Genomic DNA, 20,750 nt, shown 5'->3' on the forward strand with positions numbered 1-20,750 from the left:
TTTTTTTTTTTTTACGTTTACACCTGGTGTTTGTTGTGCAATGCTAGTTAGCATGGCTCGTTAGCTTACAAGCGCTGTCAGCTGCAGTTATGAGGTGATTTCTCCAGAAAAATATCTTTTTCTGCTTCTAACATGCTGATTTCCTGATATGAGCACATTATTTGTAAAAGTAAGATTAAATTAATAAAACTTGTAAAAAAGAAAAGTTATATGATGTCAGGTAACAAAATCAGGTGCTGTTATAGAATTAATAGAAAGAAGTATTTAATTAGATAGCTAAGCTAACCTAGCATTCTTTTCTATGTTGCAACAAGCAAACCTGTAACTGAAACCGGGGCTGTGTGTTTATTTTCTTGGGTGTGAAAACACTATTTGATTTTTTTTTTTTTTTTTTTTTAAGGAAGAGGGCACACATTGATTAAAGTCATATGTTATATAAAGAGTAATATTTACAATGACCATTTCTGTGGAGAAGGTTTAAAGGTTAGAGGTTAGCATCAGCATCCTGTCCTTATTTCATGCAGCTGAGAAGAAAAAGGCCCTCAGGCTTCATGGTATCAGGTTGTGAATTTCTAAATGCAGCTCAGGAGATGAATCTGTGTACTGATGAGAAAAGCGCAAACATGCATGCTGATGAGCATTGATAGGGAAAAAAATACAAGGGTTGATGTTTATTTCTGTGTATTTACTTTGTGGAGCCTGGAATGATTCGGACCGTGTAAATAAACCAGGAAATCAGTGTTTTGTGACATGTTTAGAATACCGAAGCTGCTTGCTGAATGATGTATAGTGATCCATACCTCGAAGCTTCAGGCTTTCTCTATCTTTGAGCTTTACATTTCTTTACTCCAGCACTGACCTGTGCTTTGGTCTGCTGTAGATGATCCTTTCCCAGGGTCAGAAAAACAGGTCTGTTTGTGTAGGAGAGGTGCTGATGTTCACTCGGGAAATCCGCCAGCCCAGAAATCTCTGCACTGGAATTAGAGCTGCGTGGTAACGGCTAAATCGAAGATCACAGGGTTTTTTGCTCAAAATTGAAGTCATGATTATTTAAGAGGCAGTTATGGAGCAATATATATATATATATATATATATATATATATATATATATATATATATATATATATATATACATCCAAAGAAAACAGGCTTTTGTTTCACACTGGACATTATATGGGGCCAAACCGTATCACATTGTTACTTTGAAGTTATTTAATAAATATAGACCAATGTTGACAGACAAGCAACAAAGAAAGAAACAAGTGAATAAGCTACACACAAAGAAACAACAAAAAACATAAGGTAAGCAATAAAAAAGAAACAAAGAAATAAATGCGCAAACAATGAAACAAACCAATAAGCAACCAAACAAGCAAGCAAGTAATCTACAAAAAAAAAACAAAGACAATTAAATAAGCAACAAACTAATAAACAAATAAGCAAGCAAACAAGAAACCAACGCAAACAAACAAATAAGCAAGCAAACATGATTCTAACCAATAAACAAGCAACAAACAAAGAAACAAGCAAATAAGCAAGTAAACAAAAAACAAAGAAAACAAACAAACAAACAAACAAGCAAGCAAAAACTAACAAATAAGCAACTAAACACAAAACAAGAAACAAGCAAATAAGCAACAAACAAAGAAACAAGAAAGTAAACAACATAAAACAATAAAAAAGAAACAAAGAAATAAATGAGCAAACAAGAAAAACAAATTAGCAACCAAACAAGAAACAAACAAATAAGCAAGCAAACTCGAAACGAACCAGCAAGTAAACAACAAGCAAATAAACAATAAAAAAGAAACAAAGAAATAAGTGAGCAAACAATGAAACCAACATATAAGCAACAAAGAAACAAACCATGACACAAGAAAATAAGCAAGAAAACAAAGAAATAAGCAATAAACAAACAAAAAGCTAAATTCTCCTTCTTCTTTTTCATTCGGCTTTTCCCTTCAGGGGTCTCCACAGCGAATCATCTCTCTCCACCTATCCCTATCTTCTGCATCCTCAACACTTACACCCACTAGCTTCATATCCTCATTTATTATATCCATATACCTCCTCTTTGGCCTTCCTCTTTTCCTCCTGCCTGGCAGCTCCATGTCCAACATTCTCCTACCAATATACTCACTCTCCCTCCTCTGAACATGTCCAAACCATCTTAATCTGTCCTCCCTAACCTTGTCCCCCAAACGTCCAACATGAGCTGTCCCTCTGATGTACTCGTTCCTAATCCTGTCCAACCTTGTCACTCCCAAAGAGAACCTCAACTTCTTCAGCTCTGCTCACTACTCACATCTCACCACTGTCTTGTACACCTTCCCCTTGATTCTTGCTGATATTTTTCCATCACACAGAACTCCCTACACCTTTCTCCACCCATTCCAACCTGCCTGCACTCGCTTCTTTACCTCTTTCCCCCACTCTCCATTACTCTGGACTGGACAAGTACTTAAACTCCTGTACCTTCTTCACCTGTACACCCTGTAATCTTAAAACAAAAAGCTAAATTACACAGAGAAATACATAAACACTATTTTTATGTCAGCTAATTATTAATTTTCACTATAAACTAACCCATACTGTAATGGATTATCTTTAATTAACCAAGAAACTGAAATATTGTGATGAGAGGAATTGTTTTTTTTTCAGATCTGGAGCTCAGCAGTGAAATACGCCTTTCCCAGTTTTGCCTCTCCACTCGGCAGCAGCGGGGTAAGTGCACACGGATATGAGCAGGAGAAATGGCATGTGCAGTTTTACAGCTATCAGGGTTTTGAGTACACACGCACAGTACACGCTAATGCCAGGAAAGTGACTGACTGACAGCTCTTCACCTGTCTGTCATATTTAGGACATGCTCACACAGGTAAGCGATTTCTCAGACATGAATGCCTTTCCTTTAAAACACTCTTACACTTTCTCCACTGGAAGAGGCGTGTGTGTGTGTGTTTGTATGTATATACAGTGAGGGAAAAAATTATTTGATCCCCTGCTGATTTTGTACGTTTGCCCACTGACAAAGAAATGATCAGTCTGTAATTTTAATGGTAGGTTTATCTGAACAGTGAGAGACAGAATAACAACAAAAATATCCAGAAAAACACATTTCAAAAAAGTTCTACATTGATTTGCATTTTATTGAGTGAAATAAGTATTTGACCCCTTTGCAAAACATGACTTCGTACTTGGTGGCAAACCCTTGTTGGCAATCACAGACATCAGACATTTCTTGTAGTTGGTCACCAGGTTTGCACACATCTCACATCTCAAGGAATTTGGGCCCACTCCTTTCCAAGTCATTAAGGTTTTGTGGCTGACCCTTCAGCTCCCTCCACAGATTTTCTATGGGATTAAGGTCTGGAGACTGGCTAGGCCACTACAGGACCTTAATGTGCTTCTTTCTGAACCACTCCTTTGTTGCCTTGGCCGTGTGTTTTGGGTCATTGTCAGGCTGGAATATCCATCCACGACCCATTTTCAATGCCCTGGCTGAGGGAAGGAGGTTCTCACTCAAGATTTGACGGTACATGGCTCCGTCCATCGTCCCTTTGATGCGGTGTGGTTGTCCTGTCCACTTAGCAGAAAAACACCCCCAAAGCATAATGTTTCCACCTCCATGTTTGACGGTGGGGATGGTCTTCTTGGAGTCTTAGGCAGCATTCCTCCTTCTCCAAACACGGCGAGTTGAGTTGATGCCAAAGAGCTGGATTTTGGTCTCATTTGACCACAACACTTTCACCCAGTTCTCCTCTGAATCATTCAGATTCAGAGGAAACTTGGCAAACTTCACTTCACTGGCAAACTTCAGATGGTCCTGTACATGTGCTTTCTTTAGCAGGGGAACCTTGCGGGCGCTACTGGATTTCAGTTTCTCACGGCGTAGTGTGTTACCAATTGTTTTCTTGGTGACTATGGTCCCAGCTGCCTTGAGATCATTGACAAAATCCTCCAGTGTAATTCTGGGCTGATTCATTGCCGTTCTCATGATCATTGAAACTCCATGAGGTGAGATCTTGCATGGAGCCCCAGACCGAGGAAGATCGACAGTCCTTTTGTGTTTCTTCCATGTGGGAATAATCGCACCAACTGTTGTCACCTTCTCACCAAGCTGCTTGGCGATGGTCTTGTAGCTCATTCCAGCCTTGTGTAGGTCTACAATCTTGTCCCTGACATCCATGGACAGCTCTTTGGTCTTGACCATGATGGAGAGTTTGGAATCTGATTGATTGCTTCCTTCTGTGGACAGGTGTCTTTCATACAGTTAACGAGCTGAGATTAAGAGCACTCCCCGAGAGTGCTCCTGCTGTAATCTCAGCTCCTTACCTGTATAAAAGACACCTGGGAGCCAGAAATCTTTCTGATTGATAGGGGATCAAATACTTATTTCACTCATTAAAATGCAAATCAGTGTATAACTTTTCTGAATGCGTTTTTCAGGATTTTTTTGTTGTTATTCTGCCTCTCACTGTTCAAATACACCTACCATTAAAATTACAGACTGATCATTTCTTTGTCAGTGGGCAAACGTACAAAATCAGCAGGGGATCAAATAATTTTTTCCCTCACTGTATATGTATATGTGTATATATACAATATATATATATATATATATATATATATATATATATATATGCCTGTAACATTGCTCTGGAAAAAGCAAGTGACAGAGATTTTGCTCATCTATGTCATATTTGGGCTCATTTTCAGCTCCTAAAGGTTTAGTTGCTACTATAAATAATAAATACAAATTGGCAGAATCTTCACTAACTGAAACGCTGCTTCTATTTGTAGGCCATGTGCTGAGTGCGACAATGAAAGCTCTCCAAGTAGGCTTTGGAGCATTTCATAGCAAGTCATAAAAGGGTGACAGGAGTTTTTTAAAGGGTAGCGGGGTGCATATTGACTGAGCACACAAGGTTAAGCTAATGCCTGGTGAGCAAGTAGTTTAAATGCTAATTTCAACCGGAGCATCCCACACGCCCCAAAACAGGAGCAAACGTGTCAAAAAATCCCCCCCATCATTTTTTCTCCAGCTGCGCTAACTACTTATGAGACACCTGCCTGCCATATTTTGATATCAATAAGCGCTGCGTCCTCAGAGTCACCCTGTTGAATAAGAGCCCACACAAAAGCTGGCAGGCTGATCAATACAAATTGCTGCGTGTTGCCGTCAGAGACATGGGAGAAATGGGGGAAGAAGGAAAAAAAAAAGGGTTTGAAAACTGTTTGACTTACAAGAAACAAGAGAACGATGAGCGCCCATGCATGATTTGACATGCTAGGCAAAATATTTGGATAAAGCTCACCATGAGACCTTCCTGACAGGTCCATTGGCTAGCGTGTCCACCGTTCGGATGCTTCTGACAACTCGGTGCTTTTTTCCTAAAAGGGGTATTATGCAAAAGGTATGGTCCAGTGCCTCCCATCAAGATGGCTTTTTCTCCCCAGTGGGCAAATTCTTCACCTAATACCCCCCACCTGCCAGCTTTTTGCCTGTCCTATTGTTTATTTACAAGAACCCCCTCCTGTGTAGAGCGGCTGGATAATTGCGTTGGCATGTGAGACGTAAATAATTGCCAATTTTCCTCTTATTCTTGTGCGGCCTCTAACTACGCCTCGCCATTGCTGCATTCTCCTCTGAAACTATTGGACACATCTTCTGTTTTCAATTACCTTAATTGGTTTCACTTGTGTGTCCTGCAGTAGGGCAGAAGGAAAGGTGCCTTTTCTTCCTCATCCAACCTGCATTCCCTTCAAAAAAAAAAAAAAAAGGTGGTGGGGGGGTAAAAAGCTCACTACTGGAAGCTTTATCAATTGCCTCTGCTACTTCAATCCTGAAAGGATTCTTTTTTGGGGTCGTTTTATTGGATGGAAGCTTTTCCCCTGCTCAGAAACAGAATAAAGTACAGCTAATTAATGCCTGATGAATCCTCAAGTGACTGTTGAACAAGGGGTGCGTTTTTCTTCTTCTTCTTCTTCTTTTTATTTCCTTCAAACCCGAAAGTGATTGACATCAGGTCTTTCGTTAAGCCCTCGCTTCCAGGGCCTGCCTCTGTCTTTTGTCCATGTTCATGAGAAGCAGGATAAAAAGCACTTCACCTTGCTTCGAGTGCTCCGTGTTACCATGGATTTGTTGGTGGCGAGGTTAAAAAGAAAAGGAAGGTAAAAAGAACTAATATTTTTCACAATGCAGACCCGTGGGCCACGGTCACCTAGAGGGAGCTGCTGGTGATGGCTGTGGATTGGTGACAGCTCTGGTTGCTCGCTTTCATTGCCTTCCACTCCATTGATATTCCTCAAACTAGCATCATCGCTGTCAACATCAGAATCTGCTCTCTCGTGTGCCGTGGAGAGCTTGTACCTTAAAGGCCGCGATGAATAACCTTGATTCCTAGAACAGTACCATTAAACTCCAAAGATCCAAGCTGCCTGGTATTCATTAGAGGAGATATTCATCTTACTGCCTGCTAATCTGTATATTTTTTGCATATTCGTGTAAACTCTTTGATCTGCAGTTGTCAAGATGATCTCTTTTAAATACATTGGAATTCTGGGTTTTTTAGAAGCTCTCTGCACTGCTGTCAGCACCAAAACTCGCCTCCTAAACCCATTTCACCACCAGCCTCTTGGCCCCAGATCCTTTGAAAACAGATGGATGGTTTTTTCCAGCTTGTATTTACTGAATCTTGCTGAGCTGTGCACATGCACCATTTAGCCATCACCTCTGGAATATAAAGTATATTTTTAATATTTTCTATTTTTTTTTTCTTTGCTTGTACAGATCGGTCTATACAAAAAGCATTCTATTACATGTTGTGCTGTGTATGGTTGTGCATTTGACAAATAAAATCTTCCATTTGAATGTGTATATATCTGCATTATATGCTCTAAAATATTCCTGTTTTTTTTTTTTTTTTTTTTTACCCCTTAATCGTCCTGCAGTACAATGAACATCTCATAGGCAAAGGCTGAAAAATCACTTAACACAATCTAAAGAAGAATGTGACCACTGGGAAAAATTTGGCAAGCTGTTGGTCTGAGAAATGAAGTAACGATGTGCCGAAAGTACCATCAGTAGTATTCAGACTTTATTTAAACATTTAGAAAAAAAAGAAACTGATGATCATTTCATTCATTCATCCATCATCAGTAATCTCTCTTCAGTATCCTGGGAACATGTAGCTGGAGGTGGGAAAACATCATGCAGAATGGGACACCAGTCCTCCTCAGGACAACATACACACACCCTCCAGTCCACCTACCAGTATAGCTTTTGGGAGGTGTGAGGAAACCAGAAGATAGCCACAAGGAGAACATGTGAAACTCCACAGAGACAGTAATCCAAGCTCAGGATCCACCCGGAGGCCTCATAATTTCCTACTTAAAATCCAATAGGCTGGATGAGATTTTGAGAGGAACGGTACCTTGGGAGCCAGTGAGAAAAAAGTGGAAACTCTGACTGTAACCGATTGCATACCATTGATATCAACGATACAATTTTTTTCCTTTCTTATTAAATATCTTTTTTTAGTGAACATCTGTGTGTGTGTTTTTTTTTTTAAATAATCAGTACAGTACAAAGAGATGAAAAACAGGTTAGAACATATAAGAGCTTTTCACACAATAGTTCATTCTAAACCCTGGGGAGATGTAAACTCCGGCTAAACAGAATCCTGGGTTATCGTATTTAAGGATTCACACTGCTCATACTTTACCTGGGATTAACACTGAATCCTGACTCTTCATAATCTGACTTTTCACACTGTATATTCCTAAACCCTGGATTAACCTTCTAATTTGCGCCATCAACAACCCTGACTGGATAAAAGCAGCATGTGATGCTTTTAAATAACGGCTTGTCTCACTTTTTCGCATCATTGAGGAAAAATGGACAGGTCTGCCGTTATTGTATTGTAGCTGTTGTTATCTTTCACAGCTTTTGAATCTTTTCTGGCCTTTTTAAGTTTGTCATGTAGTCGACCAGATATTTGTTGATATCGAGTTTCCGCAAATTATTTCTTATTTCCTCCGCAATTTTACCACACTTCAGTGTGCTCAGTGTTTTGCCATCTGATGCTACTGAGCCATTTTTGTTAAGTGTTGCTGCATGCTAGGTAGGCTAGCTGTAACATTTTAATACTGCATCGTATCACAGTTTACATGTTTATCACCTCGATGTGGGGTTAACACTGCAAAAGTGATGCTAACTCTGCTTCAGAGCAGGGATTTTTAACCCCGGGTAAAAATCAGTCGTAACCATGCTTCTAAATTACAAAGTGTGAAACATTCCTCTACCCGGGCTTAAAAGCAGGGTTTCGAATAACTATAACCTGGGGTATATATATATATATATATATATATATATATATATATATATATATATATATATATATATATATATATATATATATATATATATATATATTGCTTCTGTGAAAGCAGCTAAAAGTCCATTTCTCTGTTGTGAGACAGTGCTAGTTCAGAAAAGAGAAAAGTTATTTAGGAAGAAAAGCTCTGGAGTTAAATCCATAACCCTGTCTAACAAGAAAGGTATGTCCTGGGAGCTGGGAGTGTACCGGGAAGAGTACAGGGCAATCACTAGACTAAATGTAAATTCCTGCAAAGAGAATACAATTTGGTTAAGGTGACAAAAGCATATAAAACTCGTCACTCGTCTGTTTTATGTATCATTCAGTCTGTTTCCCCATCCATGCATCCTCTTCTTATCCTTTATATACAGTATATCATATTAATAGGTCATTTGGCTTGATTAGGTAGAGTACAAAATTCTTTAAAAAACACAACCATATGTGATTCCAAAAAAAAAAAAAAATCAATCAGGAGATTTGGAGATTCCCAGAAATCCTGGAAATGATAATAATTTCCCACAGCATTACCATATTCTGCTCCTGGGCCCCAGGGTTAAGAGAAGGGGAATGCTTGTTTGTGCCTAGAGAAGAACATGTGTTTTTTGGTGACCTCTCCCCATGTAATCAGCCTTTCTGCAATGTACTGACTAATTATTATATATGTGTTGCATGGAAAAGCAAGAGGTCACGGTGCATGGTCTCCAAACACGAATGTTACTTGTACACACACACACACACCAAAAAGTTTGCTGTAAGTTGTTTGTTGTCTTTTTATTTCATTTATAAATGGAAATAAACTGAAAGTTTAAATGAAATTATTAAAACAATAAAAGGAAAATTTGATATTTGCAACATTCATAACTCCTTTGTACAGAAGGTCAGAGTTTCATTCCTTCCAGTGAAGAAATGTTCACTTCCATGGATTTGATCTAGCATGAATATATATATATAGAGATATAATGTCTTTTTCTTTTTATATGAACATACATCCTCTTTGGCTTCAGTTAAACAGCAGTGTTTTTCTCTCGTTCTCAGAGGTATGCTGTTTCCAATCAGGCCTTCTGTGGTTGAATTTGTGTCTGGGAGCAATCGAGCCACCCACAGCAACCCCAACACTCACCCCACCAAATCACTGATGTCATTACCCTTGAAGCTTTTCTTTCCCTCTTCAATTCAAGTCAGTCCATTAGACTGCATTTTTTTCCTAAGCAGCCTCACTCTGTGTCTGAGTTTACTGCGTCTGTCTAGTTTCTGCTCGGTTCTTGGTTTGTGTATTTAACACGTTTTTCTGACCCATAAATATTATTCTAATAATCTCCATTTCTCTCTGCCAGTCCTTATCTTTCAGTAGAAACAGTACTGTAGATCATAGATACAGACAGATTTACTTGTACACGTCTATTACAAAAGATACAAACTTTCACAATACATTAACATCCAGGGGGTTGTAAACTTTTGAGCTTTTAAGTGTAAATTGTGATCTTATTTATTTCATTTAGTACTGCCCTTCAGAAGCTACATGAGATATTTACATGTTTCTCGAAAGATGAAATATATGTATGTTGTATGATATGACTTCTTCAGTGAGCTTCAGTGAATGTTTTTCAGCTTGTTGTGTACGAGTCCCTTAGTTGTCCTCCTAGTGGAAAGATGGATCTCTGCATCATATAGTAACTGTTGGAAAAAGGGGTGAAGATGCCGGAAAAGCAAAGAATGTCCATGATCTGAAGGCTTTTTCTGGTGAAGAATGGTGGACCAAGGCTGAGAAAGAGATAAACAATACTTGTGTGGATTTTGTAATGTCATTAGGTTGGAAATGCTATTGCTGAAACCACTGGTTTATGATATTACCTCAAACAGCGTCAAACAAAAGTATAACTCAAACTGAGTTGCTGGACTTTATAGAGAATGACTGAATGCTGTTGAATTTCTTGTCTATTACTGAGCTACCGTAAGTCCCTAGATAGCCAGTAGGATTAGCCGAGTGTGATAGCCTATTGACTTAATTTTGTTTGATGTTTCCTTGCTCGACTGATCCTATCATCTCTCAGAAAGTATGCATCAAGACTCTTCTCCATTCTGCATCAACACCTGGTTGGTGGAACGAACTTCTCCTAGATGTCCAAACATCTAAGTCAATGCATGTCTTCAAACGACGTCTAACTCAAAAAAAACCCAACTTGTGTTTCTTGCTATATTTCCTCCCAGGTTTAAGACTGATTGTATTCTTAGTCTGCGACCTAGTGAACCAGTATTGATGTATTCATTGATTGAGGCTTAAAGTATTTCTGTAAGTTGCTCTGGATAACGGCGTCTGCCAAATGCCATAAATGTAAATGTAAACGTATGTCATTATTAATAACGTCCTTCCCTACTAAAATCTAACGTTAAACCACTGCTTTAAATAAAATAAATAAATCAACGTTTATACCTCATGAAGTTTTCCTAATTATATAGAACATATAATGGGTTCTACATAATTTATGAAGTAAATGGAGATCAAGATGCTCAGTTGGCTGTTAAATGCTCATTACTTTTATGTTTTCTCCCAATTTGGCTGTGGTCAAAGATTTGATCAATTGGTTCTTTTACTGTGGACCAATTATGATAGCCCAATTATCTTCAAAATCTTTAACTCTACATTGCTGTTCAGGATTATCTTTTATTCCAAACCAGTCTGACAGCACAGGACATTACAAGCCACATTCTTCTCCAACATAATAGCTTGTTCTGGAAATGTACAATTACCAGAATGGTGATTATTCGATTTTCGGGGCTGAGCGAGAGGCTTACTGAGGGAGACATGAGGAAAAAGCAAAGAGGGATGTTTCAGCTAATTGGCTGGGTCTCCCTATCACTAGGCTCTATGTCTATTAAATGGTGCTACTAAATATTACCCAGTCATTATCCCAGCAGTGCACTTCTACCTTATTAGCATAATTAACAAGAGCGCTTATTAAGTGTGTAACCTTGTTGCATCACACAGCTCTCTCATGCAACATTGCCTTGTTCTTCCACACATGCTGGCTTTGCACACTCCCAAACCCCTGATTAGACACTAGATTTCAAACTTTCTTCATAGCTAATTATGTTCCGATTAAATCTGATGGGTTTAAACAAGACACAAAAGCTGGGTGGCATCCAACACTGCTTTGCATGTGTTTACAGAAAGTAGGAATTCTCTCTCTCTCTCTCTCTCTCTCTCTCAGCTGCTTCCAAGCTGTAATTTGCCCTGTCTCCAGCTCTGGAAATCCTAAAAAAAAAATAATAATGATGCCTTCACACCATGTCATATCAAAAGATCATATGCATCTTGAATTACCATTTTAGCTCATAGATTATAGCTTGAAATTCCGATAAATGATGTGGCAAGAGTCAGAGAGTAATCTGAGCTTTGAAAGTCAAGCTCTCAACATGGAGCTGCCAGAAACCACTCAAGATGAGGTTTACAACTTCCAAGTGTAAAACTATTTATTGGCCACTGAAAAGAGTTCTTTCGTATGATGGTTCCTGGGAGGAGGGAAAAGGGTTTGTGCTGAACTCATGCAAGCGTTCTGGATTCTGTGATGTTCAGAGTCTATAAAGGAGTCAACATGGTGCACCTGGAGTCCAGAACTCAACAGGTTCCACTATAAATATGTGTTTTTCACCTTCTCTCTCTCTCTCTCTCTCTCTCTCTCTCACTAACACACACACACACTCTGTCTTTCATTATCATCTTTATCATTTTCCTGTCAACTCAAAGAATACCTCAAACAATGCATTTCATTCTCTGCCTTTTTCTCCCCCAAGAACTTTGGCCTTCTTATCAGAATACATAACAATCTTTTCCCCCTGTTCTCTACCTCAGTTAGCTTGAGCATTCAGCTCTGGCACATGCAGACCAAACTGAGACATGTCTCTGTGTTAGCTTTACTCTAACACTGACTTACACACTCATGGACCTGGTATGGCTGTTGCCTTGAGCAAGGCCCCTTACCCTCAACCACTTAATTATATAAAAAACAAGATGTATGTTAATTACCCTGCATAATGGCATCTGTCACATACTGTTAATGTACATTGAATTCCCATCCTGCCTGAGATCTTATGAGTGTACAACAGCCACCAGATCATTGCCCAGATGTTTTTTGGGTGGTGGATCATTTACCAAGCACCAATTCATCAAGCACTCTCAGAAATAAAGTATTGCCCCAAATTACATGTTTGACTTTTCCTTTTGATGGCAACTTAATGGTCAACATGTTTGGGTTGTCTGTAGTGTGTTTATTGTGGCAAGGTCCCCTGGAGTTTGAACCCAGGACCTCATGTACATGGAGCTGCTGATGTGCCCACCACCCTATGGAGCTGTTTGTGTTTGAATGCAATTTAATTAATGAGTAAAGATCTTGAGAACTTTTATCAACAACAACAGCATGTTTTTATTCATTCTACATTACCCTTCTTGGCTCCACTGGGGCTTGAACCCAGGACCTTCTGCGTGTAAAGGAGATGTGATAACCACTACACTATGGAACCAACAGCAAGTGGGGATTTTCACGTAGGTCATGGACTTTTTTTTTGTTTTACCACTTAGTGCACTTAAACCAGTTCTATATGTTTTCTGCCACATTGCTCACACTTAATGAAGGCAAACACACAATGTTAACTTTTTATTAGTTGCATTTCTTCAAACACATGGTTCCACTGGGGCTTGAACCCAGGACCTTCTGTGTGTAAGGCAGATGTGATGACCACTACACTATGGAACCAGCATCAGCTGAAATTTTCACATGGATAGAAAGCAAAGACACAACTTTAACCATTTTTTTGGTTGTGTTTCTCAAACATATGGTTCCAGCTGGGGATTGAACCCTGAACCTTCTGCGTGTAAAAGAGATATGATGTGGAACCAGTGTAAATATACAAATTTCTTTGGCTTTTCATTTCAAGCCTCTTTTCTATAGTATTTCAGCTTCAGTGCACATCCTTTATGAAGGCAAACACAAAATATAACCTTTTTTCATGTTTCTCAAACACATGGTTCCACTGCGGTCCTGAACCCAGGACGTTCTGTCTATAAAGCAGACATGATGACCACCAGGTGTGGTGCACAATTTTCTTTGGTTTTTCATGTAAATATTCTTTTCTATCATATTTAAGCTACACTACTCATCTGTAATGAAGGCAAACAAACAGCCTTTGTTGTGTTTCTCAAACACATGGTTCCACTGGGGTTTGAACCCAGGACCTTCTGCATGTAAAGCAGATGTGATCACCACTACACTACAGAACCCACTGGTAAGAAATGCCAAACAAAAAAACACAGACCTGAAGAACCCACTAGACTGTGGCAGAAATCACTATACACAAAAGTATGGTTGCGTTTCTCAAACATATGGTTCCACTGGGGTTTGAACCCAGGACCTTCTGCGTGTAAAGCAGATGTGATGACCACTACACTACAGAACCCACTGCTAAAATATACCAAACAAAAAAACACAGACCTGAAGAACCCACTAGACTGTGGCAGAAATCACTATACACAAAAGTATGGTTGTGTTTCTCAAACATAAGGTTCCACTGGGGTTTGAACCCAGGACCTTCTGCGTGTAAAGCAGATGTGATGACCGCTACACTATGAAACCTGCTATAGTATGCAACTTAGGTAGGAAAAACTTTGTTTTTTTGTTTCAAGCTTCATGTCATCTACATTGCTCTTCCTTAATGAAGGCAAACACACAACCTTTTTTTCAGTGTGTGTTACACAAGCACATGGTTCCACTGGGGATTAAACCCAGGACTTTCTGCATTTAAAGCAGATGTGATGCCAACTACACTATGGAACCATGCATGATACACAAGTTTCTTTGGTTTTTTATTTAAAACTTCTTTTCTATCATATTTCAGGTTCCATAATAAAGGAAGACACACAATTTTAGCTATTCTTTGTTTGTTTTTCCGCAAACAAGTGGTTCCACTGGGGATTGAACCCAGGACCTTCTGCGTGTAAAGCAGACGTGATGACCACTACACTATGGAACCCCTTGAAAAGAGTGTTAAAACAAAAAAAGATAAACCTGATGACCATTACACTGTGTCCTCCTACTATAAAGTCAAAAGTATGTGGACATCCGCCCATCGTATGTGGTTCTTCTCCAGAGTGTTGTCACAAAGTGCTCATACTTTTGGAACGGGATGTTGAATGGTCAGGTGTCCACATACCTTTGGCCATATATAGTGTACATAATTGACCTGGGATTCAAAACCAACCGTAAATTCTTCTTCCATGTCAGAGTCTCTGCTGTGCTGGAATTATCCATAGCAACAAACTGGTGAGTTAAAGAATGGGTGCACTTGCTTATGAAGCAGACGGGATGAAAACACACCCTCTCTGAATGCAGGTTACATTCTGTTCTGCTGCCATAGCACTACAACAACAACTTCTCTTTTTTTTTTCTCATGTCATGTTACGCAACATTTATTTACTCCGTGTTACTTAATAATAAAAAAGAAACATGGTGCTGCACCTCCATCAACGTTAACAGAGAACTGTATCAGGACTCATCATTTTAATTACAACATTGCAGATGAACCTCCAAATTTGAGCATGACAGGTTTTAATGATTCCATCTGGAAATATTTAGGTCAGCCACTACAATATTTAGCTTAGATTTACACACACACACACACACACACACAAAAACAGTGTTAGGTTAGTGTGTAAAGTCTAATTCTTTTCATGGGCTTAGAAAATCACAACAGGTGCCAAACAGCATAAAGCTAAGCCCTAATAACACATTATGTAACAACAAAAATACTCCTGCAAACACACACCTTATGAATATATTTATTCACTAATACACAAATTCTGACTGCGTGTGTAACTTGTGTGGCCTGGATATCGAGTAAATACCAAACCCTGTGTTTTAAACATGAGTATCTAACGTCTAGTTATATGAATATTACATATGCCACTTAGGTAGAAGCAAGCATAAAGGTTAACCTTATAAAGTTTTGATAATGTGATTATACAGGCATGAGTCAGTGGTGTGCCTGGCCCACATTTGTGGCGTTCTCAGAGTGGACACCTCCCTCCGCAAATGGATTACTCCCTGAGAATCTGAGGGCACCGATTAGTTTTATCCATTACGGTACATTTGTGTATCCCGCCATAATTGCTCTCACAGCGGGCAGTGGAAACACTGAGTTCTGCTTCGGGTTTGTGTTACAGCCCGTGATAGTCTTCCATTTACATTAATGGGCCCCATTTTCCTCGATAAAAGCCTTACCCGTCCATTTCATACATCAGAGCCAACTCTGCTAGGCTGTAATTCATAAATGGTGGATGTAGGGACTCTTTTCTGTCTTCTCAAGCACGACCGAGAACACCTTTAATTTGACTTCTCCTTCTTTTCTTTTTTCTTTTTTTTTTTTGAATGAAATGTTTTGCAAGTAAACACGGGTTAGATAAATGTACACTAATTATCATGTAAGTATTTGTCTCCCTTTCTGTCAGTAATATTCTAGAAATTTACATCTAGTTACATTTAGATTATACAGCAAATATTTTTTTTGTACATGATTTTGAACACCGTCTTTGCCGTTGATTGATGCCTAGCAGATCTTTTCCTGGTCATAAATAATTAACAAACTAGATATGTTGTGATTAGTGGAAGATTAGATTGCATACTTCTCAAAAAAATAGGAGGTTTAATATTTCCGCGTGGTTATTATAATATAAACGGAAAACCCTACGGTATTATGGAGAGAGGGAGTGGAAATTAAACTAGCAGTGCGTACATGCCAAGTTGCCTCTAAATTTCCAGGTGATGCAACATCGCCTGGATTCCCGATAACCACCTCTGCTATTCTTCTTCTTCATCTTCTTCAGAGATGTAGAAAATATTTTTTCAAGCATTTCACATGCTAGAACAAGAGGGTATGGATGCAAGCCAGTTTTTTTGTGTGATGTAGAGTATTAGTAGATGAATACGTACAGAAATCAGTGAGCGTGAAGCAAAGCTGCTGAATCGTTTATTGACAAACGGAATGCATTTGAAGAGACAGGTTTAGATGAATTGCTTAATAAACTCTTGCTGGTTAGGCCTCAGCTGAGCGCAGACTGTGAAGGTCAACAGGACTTGATACTTTTCTAGTAAAAAGATAATGCTTGCGACGTCTAGACACCGAGTGTCTACAGGGTAAAAATGTGAAAGCTGTCATGTGGATAAGGAAGCATACAGCGGTACTGAATGCTAGACTACCTGTAAAAGGTGGTGTGAGTTTCACTGGAACTGTGACGCGATGCCTGTGAATGTGAACACAACTCATGCTCAGGTCTGCACATGTTCAGGAAGTGTGCATGTGCATGTTCAGGGCATCTGTGCATGTGTTTTACCTGATGACAACATCATTAGTTTCCACAACACTGTATATACACACATTATACATATACGACGAGTCGCTATGGTTGTGTTCTACATGCTTATGATGCTTGTGATGAACGTAAATGTAGCGGGGTTCGATAAAATCAAGTGAGTCAGAAAAAAGTAGTCCAATGTTGATTGGCGTCAGGAACAATCACACTCAAATTCGAACCACAGCGAACGTGCTCAGTGTGAAAACCACATATTTCGTCAACGCTGACTCACAAGCACATTTTCCTTTTCCATTTTTTCCCTGAATAACACCCTTCTCGCAAGTCAACTTCTTTGACTGAAATGTGCCTGAGTATTTGTATGTAACTCTGTCTAATTGTCCAATCTATTGCCATGTTCTCCGTCTATTTTTATCCTGATGGCTAAAGTAATCAGTGTAATCAGATGGTAATTACACTGACCGGCACATAATGGTGGCTGACTCATACACTGAGTGACTTAATATAGTATGTTAAAGAATTTACATACAATAATTTACATGCGTCTGGTTTTCTCAGATTTTTCCTCATCGCCGTTGCCTCGGGCATTCTCATTAGGGATAAACATTCATTTTCATTTAGACGTTAGCATTTTTTTTAGATTTTTATATTCCTGTCAAGCGATGATATCTATTGTTAAAAGAATTACACAAACGAAATTTACTTGACTTAATGAGCAAGCAAGCTATTAGGAAAGATTACTGAGAGTACGAATATAATCTATTCTATTATCAAGCAAATGTGAATCTATTAAATGGTGTCGATAAAAAAAGGTAATTAATGATATTACAAGCTGAGTGTTTAGCAAACAAAATAGACAGATATTTCTAGATTTTTTAATATCTAAATATATTTAAATATATATATATATATTTTTTTATATAATTATACATAGAGAACAGTGAGATATTGTCACTAAATATTCACTCTCAGATTCAGGATCTCACTCTGGCTTGTCCTGACATGCCTGGATGACATTATGCCACAGTTCAGCACCGGCAAGGGCGTGGCAAGCTGTATTTAAAGTGTTATCTATCCAGGATAAATGTTATTAATGTTACTGAGATGAACTAATATTAGAAATTAATAACACCAGGAACTATAGACGTGGGTTGTTTCTAGAAGGTGAAATGGAATGAATGAGTAAACATACCTCATGTAGAGAACAAAATACCGGAATTTGGGAACCTCTTGGAAGCCCATGCACCTCTGTTGTCCTTGTGTCTCTTTAGCTTATGCATGAAATATTCATGAGATATTCAATTACTGCCTTCGCCTATAAATATGAATGCATTTTTGAATAGGACATGGAGGATATGGATGTGTGACAGCAAAGTGAAAGTTGGGCTCTTCGTTTTGCAATACCACGAGGTATCAGTACTGTTCCTTCATATATACACACACACACACACACACACACAGAGACAGAGAGAGAGAGAGAGAGAGAGAAACACGCTGAAAAACTCTCCAGGGCTTCACTGCGTGAAGATGGCTTGCAGTACCACCTGGGCTCAACAGGGGGTGTACATCATCACAAAATCATCCCAGCATGAGTCAGTGGGAATAAACAAGCTGACACTGTTAAATAGGAGTACACACATCTGGAAGAGCCTACACCTACACCCAGGAAACCAGTTTACCTTTTGATTTATATAATTATCTCATATTTACTTGTGAGGTGACGTGCATTAGGACTTCCTTACGTTATTTACAGTTTTAATTCATTGCACAGGCTTTTGTTTTGTGGACAATAAAGATCATAAATCTTGGTCTTCATGCCTCATATTGTGCAAGTTTTGAATTCATTTGACCGCAAACTAGATTTCCGTCTGAATCCAGCCACGAACATGTTTACAAACAGGCAGTGTGTGTGTGTGTGTTCCTTCATTCATAGCATTTGTTTAAGTAAACTACACATATTTTATGTTTCTGTGGCTTAGAGATTAGCACGTTTGTCTCGTATATATATCCAGGGTTGGAGGCTTGATTCCTGTCTCCTCTGTGTGTGTGTGTGTGTGTGTGGAGTTTGCATGTTTTCCCTCTGCTTTAGGGGTTTCCTCTGGGTCCTCCAGTTTTCTTCTCCAGTCCATAGACATGTGTTAATTGGCATCGCATCGAGTGGGCACCCTGTCCTGGGTGTCCCCTGAGTTGTGCCCCATTTTCCCAGTGATAGACTCCAGGTTTCTCCTTGATCCTGTGTTGGATAAGCAGTACAGAAAATGGATTGATGGATATTTCTGTCTAATAATGGTAATCATTTTATTTTATGATTATGATTTGTGCCTTTCTTTATTATTTTTTTTACCCAATTTGTCTACTCTGCAACGCAATTACATCATTCAAAAGGCTTATTGTGCCTTTTACTCCATTACGAGGGCTACAGTTAGATGATAGCTGTGATTACAAGTTAAAGGACCCGGTCATAAAGCCACTAACTACCGACTTTCCTCTTGCCAGGAGGCATCTAAAATTTATGTGCAGGCTTCATAAGAGACTTCGTAATGTTCACACACTTATTAAAGATGGACTGCTGAGACTAATGTAGCGGTTTTAGGACAGAGCTATGGTTTGTGTCTGTGACACAGGGTATTACAAGGAGCAAGAGGCCGATAGTTTGTTCGTTTACAGCCGCGTTTAAAAGCCTGTACAGCAGAAAGAACACACATATTTATATGAAACTAAATTGAGATAATCCAAAAATGTAGTAAAATGATTTTATGGAGACGGATTGCATTAAAAGGGGGTTATAAAATGGTTGAGTGTTATAAAATGCAGGTGTGTTGAATTCAATACTGTTCCATTGTTTCGTTCAAGGCTTCAGAATCAAGCGAGACTGACTATAGCAGTCAGCTGAATTATTCACCCTGATTAAACTTAGTTTCTTAGGCCACATTAACTTAGATCCCTTTCCTGTGTATGTGTCATTTATTGACAAATACATTGCTCAGATGAAACCTTTTCTTTGGCCCAACTCAACCACAACTCTGTTTGAAGCTTATTAAAAAGGTATGCTGGCTCCCTCCAGGATTGTTTTACACACCGCATGGTTGCTGGCGTGTGCTACAGATTGGTCTGTAAAGAAAAAACAGATGTGACCCCTTCTCTCCCTTTTCCCCACATCTCTCCTCAGGCCTATATACATTTCCAACTGACTGCGTTTCACAAAGTGACCTGTTCTGATGACAGATATATTTTTCAAACATTGGCCGGGCTTGTCAAATGATCGCTGTAGATGGATAAAGGGTGTGTGTGTGTGTGTGTGTGTGTGTGTAGGAGTTAGTGAAATTAGCCCATGCACAGTCCATTTACAGCAACACTAACACGGCACTTCAGGGCTTTTAATAATTACTTTCAGTGGATGCATTTGAACGCTGACTGATCTATCGCTGCTGTGGATATAAACAAGAAAATGTTAACATGGCTCATACTGACTGCTATGACGTGGGCTAATGCGTTAGTTAGACTGCCCCCTGCTGATCCGTTATATGAGCCCTGAAGCGACACAGAACCAAAACAGCCACACGTGACCTCCGCATGAGACCTAAACTCTGACCCGGCTCATCCTATTCAACAGGTGATACCGTAGCGCAGGTGCTGGTTGTCTAGATGAGGCCTTGACCATAGCCACAGGGCAGCACTGTTTGGACAGTCGTTTACAAAGTCATTGCCCTCTGCTCATTCATGTAACCCCAGAAATGGTGTAATTGGCTTCATAAAGCCTTCAGGAAGTGAGGGGGTGGAAGGAGAAATATGACCTGTGAATCAGACGTCTGGCCTTTGCCACTGCTGTAATGGAGAGATGAATCTCAGAGAGCTTTGCACAGCAGTCTCATTGATTGCACATGACTGTCAGAGTCAAGGCAAGTTGTATGCTGTTATTTATCGATGTGCTGCCTGCCTCTGTCACTAGACTGAGTTATATGCTGAGCCACACACACACACACACACAACACACACACATGCTCACAATC

General features: G+C 39.3%; 7 non-coding genes across 7 annotated transcripts; all 7 read right to left on the reverse strand.

Annotated features, from left to right (window-relative positions):
• Positions 1–12,826: 12,826 nt before the first annotated feature.
• trnav-uac (transfer RNA valine (anticodon UAC)) lies at positions 12,827–12,899 on the reverse strand. Its single transcript has one exon. It is a non-coding gene; the product is annotated as a tRNA-Val (tRNA).
• Positions 12,900–13,059: 160 nt separating this feature from the next.
• On the reverse strand, positions 13,060–13,132 carry trnav-uac (transfer RNA valine (anticodon UAC)). Its single transcript has one exon. It is a non-coding gene; the product is annotated as a tRNA-Val (tRNA).
• A 451-nt stretch (positions 13,133–13,583) lies between these two features.
• On the reverse strand, positions 13,584–13,656 carry trnav-uac (transfer RNA valine (anticodon UAC)). The gene has a single exon. It is a non-coding gene; the product is annotated as a tRNA-Val (tRNA).
• A 103-nt stretch (positions 13,657–13,759) lies between these two features.
• Positions 13,760–13,832, reverse strand: trnav-uac (transfer RNA valine (anticodon UAC)). Its single transcript has one exon. It is a non-coding gene; the product is annotated as a tRNA-Val (tRNA).
• Positions 13,833–13,935: 103 nt separating this feature from the next.
• Positions 13,936–14,008, reverse strand: trnav-uac (transfer RNA valine (anticodon UAC)). Its single transcript has one exon. It is a non-coding gene; the product is annotated as a tRNA-Val (tRNA).
• A 128-nt stretch (positions 14,009–14,136) lies between these two features.
• Positions 14,137–14,209, reverse strand: trnal-uaa (transfer RNA leucine (anticodon UAA)). Its single transcript has one exon. It is a non-coding gene; the product is annotated as a tRNA-Leu (tRNA).
• Positions 14,210–14,332: 123 nt separating this feature from the next.
• On the reverse strand, positions 14,333–14,405 carry trnav-uac (transfer RNA valine (anticodon UAC)). Its single transcript has one exon. It is a non-coding gene; the product is annotated as a tRNA-Val (tRNA).
• Between the last annotated feature and the right edge of the window lie 6,345 nt (positions 14,406–20,750).

This window comes from Hemibagrus wyckioides, linkage group LG10 (assembly GCF_019097595.1).
Source record: "Hemibagrus wyckioides isolate EC202008001 linkage group LG10, SWU_Hwy_1.0, whole genome shotgun sequence".
Classification (NCBI taxonomy): Eukaryota; Metazoa; Chordata; class Actinopteri; order Siluriformes; family Bagridae; genus Hemibagrus; species Hemibagrus wyckioides.